Genomic DNA, 6,301 nt, shown 5'->3' on the forward strand with positions numbered 1-6,301 from the left:
CTTACTTTAAAAGACTGTCTTTTAAGACCCAGCCTCAGAAGTGACATATCATCACTTCTACCATGTGCTATTGGTCACCCAGACCAACCTGATCCAGTGTGGGAGGGAACTACACAAGGGTGTCAACACCAGGAAGTGGAGATAATCAGGGGCCATCCTGGAGGTTGAGTCCCACGTACCATTATACCCATCAGCCTGGTATAACTGGGGACCTCCAAGTTTACCTTAGCCATTTCGCTGCCTCCAAGCAAGACTAGACCCAACTGTACCTCCTTGATTCTCCAGCCTGAAGTTCTCCACCTTCCCAGCCGGCCAGGGATAAGGAGAAATGCGACTCCTCATCCACTTCCTTCCTCACACCTCCCATCCAGCAGATTCCTTGAGGGGTCCTGAGGTCACCTACTTGGGAATGTCATGGAAATTTTGTGTTCTGAGATGTCTCCGTCTCATTGTGAAGTTTTTATAATGTCCATAAGGCCAGCGGTACCAGAGTTGTTTATCCTGGTTGTCGCTGATGGGCCATGTCTAAGGTGAGGGAAAGGGCAGGGTGCAGAGGGGTGGTGGGAGAGCTGGTGGTCCAACATCTCCACCTGCCCAGGCCTTGAGCAAACAGACTGAACTCTCTGGTGCCCTAACTGAATCCTCCACTTTCTGACAGGATGTTGGGCTGGATTTGGGAGCAAAATCTCTACAACATGGAAGAGGTGTGACTGTGCCTTGGAACAATGGGATGGAGAAATCAGGCACATAATTCTATCTCCTCTGTCGTGCCCTCGCTTTTCAACCTGCAAAGCTGAAAGACCTGAGGGCTGAGACCTGAGAACTAACTGTTCTACTTCTTTGCCTTTCTTTCCTTTTCCTTATTGGTGGTCAGTTTTATTTGCCAGTAAGTCATTAAAAAAATTTTTTTATGAACAAGTAACTCGAGGAATAAATGACAAATGCACATCATAACAGTAAATATAATAGATTTTCTATGCACTTCATATAAATCAATTAATTTGATCTTCACAATAACCTTATGAAGCTATTATCTTGTTTTACAAAGGAGGAAGCTGAGATTCAGACAGGTAAAGTAACTCACCCGGAGTCCATAGTCAGTAACTCACAGAGCTTGATTTAAACTCAAGTTGTCCGTATCTTAAGTGCTACTCTATACTAACTCTCTCCTGTATATTTTTAAGATGAAACACACACCAGAAAATTTGAGCTTTGGGGGTGCCTGGGTGACTCAGTTGGTTAAACGTCTGACTCTTGATTTCGGATCAGGTCATGACCTCGCGGTTTGTGGGACGGAGCCCCACATCGGGCTCTGTACTGACAGCGTGGAGCCTGCTTGGGATTCTCTCTCTCCCTCTCTCTCTGCCCTCCCCTGCTCGTGCTGTTTCTCTCTCTCAAAAATAAATAAACATTTAAAAAATTTTTTGAGCTTTCATTGTTAGCTTGAGCTATGTCCCCTTGAACCTCAGAGGTCGTACAAATGATATTCTGCCACTTGGGTTACTCCAAGGGGAAAGCTTGAGGACTGGTCTTTAATGGGCACCTGTGTAAGAAGAAGAGCCATCTTTACAGAGATAAAAATACTTGTTCCTTTTGCCCGACTGTTTTGGATCTGGGCAGGGGAAGCATGAGTGAAATATTCTCCTCCACATCTTGCAAGGGTGAAGGCCAAGTGTTAGAGAGGAGAAGGAACTTGTCTGAGGACACACACTAGTAGTTGCGGAAAGGACATTTCATGCCAGGCCGTTGCTCTAGATTCAGTGCTATTCCCTTTGAAACACCATGTTTTCACCTGACTTCCTCTGAATCGTCATTCTTTCATTCCTCTGGCAAAGCATCCCCTGGAAGCCCTGCGAAGATCCAAGTGGTTTAAAGCTCACCCCCATGTTAGGACAGTGCAGCCACATCCCAGGAGTGTGAACTTGTCACCTGCTTGCTGGGCTGGGTGACCTTGCAAAGCACGGACCCTCTGCAGCTGCCAGGAGGGTACATCACTCGTTTGTGCCTTCAAGAGAAGCGGCGGCAAGGACTGTCATTAGCGAACAGTCTCCAGCGGCTGTAACTTCGGATCCACTGTGACTTTCAGGAAGTAGACAGCATGGTCTCCCGGGACTGCCCTCAGTCAGTGACTGGGCACAATGGAGAAACTAGAGTCAGGCTATTTCTGCTGGCTGTGGGACTCCCCTAATGGGGAATCTCTACCTCAGGCCTGACCAAGACCTTGTCAGAGCTGTGCTGAAGTGTGAGGCTCTTCCTACCCAGTCCTCCTTCCTGTTCCCTGTCTCTCACAGGTGTCAGGCTCAAAGGGATCTTCCTACTCATCCCTGCTCCCACCCTTTATCCTTACAAGTGGTTTCCCTAATGAGTCTCTTGCACCTCTAATTCACCTTAGGGTATGTCTCCTCGAAGACCTGAACTGACACACCCTCTCTGGGCCCTAGGGCCCACACCCATCTACCCCCAGGATGGCTTGTGCCAGATGGTCTTAAAATTCTCCATCATCACTAACGGTGCAATAGAGTGAGGTTTCCTTGTCAATACCAGGGAGCATGGTGGAATCCAATTCAAACCAATGGGGCCCTGCCTTGACCCCATTATCACTTCCCAGCCCTAACCTCCAGGAGGGAGTTAGGGGTCGGAAAAGGGCCTAAGAGCCTTAGACTAGGGTAGGAGCCCTGAATTCTAATCTACTCTTTACTACCAATTTCTCTTCTCTTCTCTGGGCTTCAATTTTTCCCCATCTCTACAGTGGGATTTTGACTTGGCGGACCTGGGTAGGGGAAGGGAAACAGTGGCTGTTTTCTGGGTTTAAGAAATGCTTTGGCAGCTGGTAAGGACTATGCTACTCCCTCTTCCTGTTAAGACCAGACCAGTGGGGATATGTGGGGAGCTCTCCCTGGTAGCATCTGGGTGAGGGCCACGCATACAGCCATGTCCTGATTATGTTCTGACACCCGCATGTCGTGGGTGCTGTGCCTGGGCTCCTGAGAGTGGCCATCAGCCCCAGAAAGGACAGCTTCCTGAAGGCCATAGTCAGGGGAAGTAAACAGACAGCAGTACAGGAAGATCAGGCTACCACAGAGGGCACCAAAGAAGTACAAAGGGGCAGTAGCAGTGCCCAAGGGAGGCTGGACAGGCTTCTTGGAGACGGACTCAAGTGCTGGGTTCTGAAGGCTGAGTGGGAATTTTCCAGATAAAGAGAAAGGCTTTCAAGATGGACAGAATACAGACTCAGAAGTATGAACCTTTATTATATGTCCTAAAACATATGAAAAATGGCAGGAGTGGGGTAGAGGTCAGGGAAGCGATGAGAGGGTGAGCTGTGCCTAGAGCATGAAGGGCATCCCCCAAGGGTCAAGATTTTATAGCCTTCATATTACATTTAGGAAGGTAGCTGCTAGTCTTGTTTCTGTTTTACAGATGAGGAAACTGAGGCCCCAGAGATGGCAGGGGGCTCTGAGAGGAATGTACTGAGCAGTGTCGGGACCCAGTCAGGCTTGGGAGCAAGAGGTCAAGTCACCCCTTCTTTTTTGGGTGGACTCTCCCGTGTTTCCACTCTTCACAGCCATCTGACTTCAGGGAGCAAAGTGTCCTCAGTCCACCCCCCCTCTCCAGTCCCAGCGTCCTTGTCCTGCTGACATCATGCACACATGGAAGAGAAATTCGCAGAGATTCCAGAGGCCAGAGTGTGGGAACCAGGGCAGATGCCACTGGCGCTGCCCCAGGGCTGAGACTCCTCTGGAGCCTCAGGCGCTGCCCAGGGGGCTCTGGAATGTGTCTGAGGCCTCTGGCTTCCTCCATTGCGGGCCACCCCCCAGGGTCTGGAAAAGCAAGGGAGGCTCTGATCACCCAGGCCGCCATTCTGGTCCTTGGCAGTCTCGGGGAGGGGGAGGCGGGGGGCAGGGGTAGTGCTGCCTACACACAGGGGCAGGGAGGATACAGGCACCAGGACAGCTAAACCAGCCCAGCCAGTCTGCCCTCAGGGACCCCCAAGCTGGGACCACTGGATCCCTGTAGATGGAGCATGGACTCTGCAGCCCAGGGACAGAGAAGGGGTCCAAACCAATACTGTCCACCACCTTCCCTGGAGAAGGAGATCAGGACTCTGTGTGTGTGTGTGTGTGTGTGTGTGTGTGTGTGGTGTAGATGGATGAACAGACACAGACAGATGGTCCCACCCCCACCCCCGCTTGGCCCCAGGGGTAGCTGCGCACTGCCTGTTCCGCACATGTGGCTCTCAGCAGCTGCACATTCCGTCAGCGACCAGCTGTGGCAGCAGCTGTGGAGGTGGGGAGTGAGCACTGATAGGTCCCAGGGGAGCAGGGGAGGAGGCCAAGGGGAGGACAGGAAGGGCCTGGGACGAGCAGGGGTCAGGGAGGGGGTGAGGCAAAGAGGCTCAGATGGTTCTCAGGATGTAACAGCAAGCAGGAAAGTGCTGATGGGGGTGCTTGACATCTGGGCTGGGAGCCCTGTGGAAGTGGTCCTTGGCACAGAGAGCCTGGGGGAGGCCCTGGGCAGGCCCGGCACACCATCCCTCTAGATCTTGGCACATTGGCGGACCAACACGAGTATACGGAAAAAGATGCCGGGCAGTTGGATACATGGGTCCAAAGCTCTGAAAAAAATGTCTGCATTAGAGATATAAATTTGGGAACCAAATTTGGCTTAAAGGAGGTAAAGCCATGAAAGCAGATGAAGGTCCCAGAGAGAAAATGTATGGAGACAAAGGCTTATCCCAAATGCTAACATTTCCAAGTTTTCACCCTAAACACCAGGTATTTTATGCATCTTACCTCATTTTATCCTCACAACAAGCCTAAGGAGTGGGCAGCTGTGTTATCATCCCATTTTACAGATAAGAAAACCAAGGCACAGGAAGGCCTCTAATATCCAGGCTCACCTGCTCCCTCACCGTGAGGCCCTCCAGATGTTTCTGCTCCTCTGTGGGTCTCAGTGTCCCCAGACACAAGTGGAGGGGTGAGGGAAGACTAAGTGACACCCAGGTGCTCCAGCCCTCCCTCCTTGGCATCTCCCCCCAGACCCTGGCTCTGGGTTGTGCCCACTGTGACTCTACTGTTTCCCAAGAGGCCACCTCCTCCACAGAGAAGGTAGAGGACTCCAGGAGTCCCCCAGCTGACCTCCCCATCACTCCCACTCCGCCAATACTTACCAAACACCTACTAAGTGCCAGACATTGCTAGGCACAGGGGAGCTGACCGTGAGCAAACCTGACCTGCGTCCTGCCCTTGTGTCCCAGAGACTGACGAAAATTACTGCACCACTGGGCACCTATGTGGCTCAGTTGGTTAAGCGTCCAACCCTCGGTTTCGGCTCAGGTCATGACCTCACGGTTTGGGAGTTTGAGCCCCACGTGGAACTTGAGATTCGCTCTCTCCCTCTCTCCCTGCCCCTCCCCCCTCAAAGTAAATAAAAAAGCTTAAAAAGAAATTTCCGCACAACTAGTAACTCCCAACCGCTGCCCTGAGCATCTCTGCACCAGCCATCCACCCCCCAGATACCGCTACCACCCAACAGTCAGAGGCTCGGTGCCAGACCCAGCAGAGGTCTCATGCAACCTAACCCTCTGGAGCTCTGGCCACGTCCATTTGGGAATCTGAATACCAGCCCCAAGAGGAGACGGGAGTGACCTAGGGTGGGGGCCGGACATTGGAGAAGTATCACGAGAGCTGATACCTGCCTCTGGAAATCTCCCGGCTTACTCAGCTCTGGGGTAGGGAGGACAGGGTAAGTGGGGAGAGCAGAGGTCCCGCTTCTGCCTCCCTCCCTTTGCACTGAGGCTCCCTGGGGCTCACCCTTCTGCCTATTCCTGACTCCCCTCCCGTCAGCAAGCAAATTCCTCCTGAGGCCCTGCTGGGCTCTCTCACTGACCTGCCTCTTCTTCAAAACTGCTTTTGCAACCCACAGACACTTCCCAATCCACGGATCTGGCCACTGCCTTGACCCACCCATTCATGCCAGGGCCTCTGTGACCTTGTGACTGCACATCTTCCTCTTTGAGTCCCTGGACTGGTGACCCAGAGCTTGTTCTTGGTCTTCTCTGGCCTTGGCCCCTGGCACTCCATTCTTTTCTGATTTTCCTCCTTCTTCCCAGAGTTTCCCTTCCCAGACACCCCACCGTTCCCAGAGTTCCCTGCTGCTCCCCAGGGTTCTATCCCAGGTCTCCTCCCTCTTGCTCTGCACTAGCTGCCCTGGGTATCTCCTGTACCCCCATGGTTTCCAGTCTACCAGTCTCCAGTCTACTCCAGGCCAGGCCTCTTTCCAGGTTCTCCTACCAGTATTC

The sequence above is a fragment of the Panthera onca genome, chromosome C1 (genome assembly GCF_046562875.1).
Source record: "Panthera onca isolate mPanOnc1 chromosome C1, mPanOnc1 haplotype 2, whole genome shotgun sequence".
Lineage (NCBI taxonomy): Eukaryota > Metazoa > Chordata > Mammalia > Carnivora > Felidae > Panthera > Panthera onca.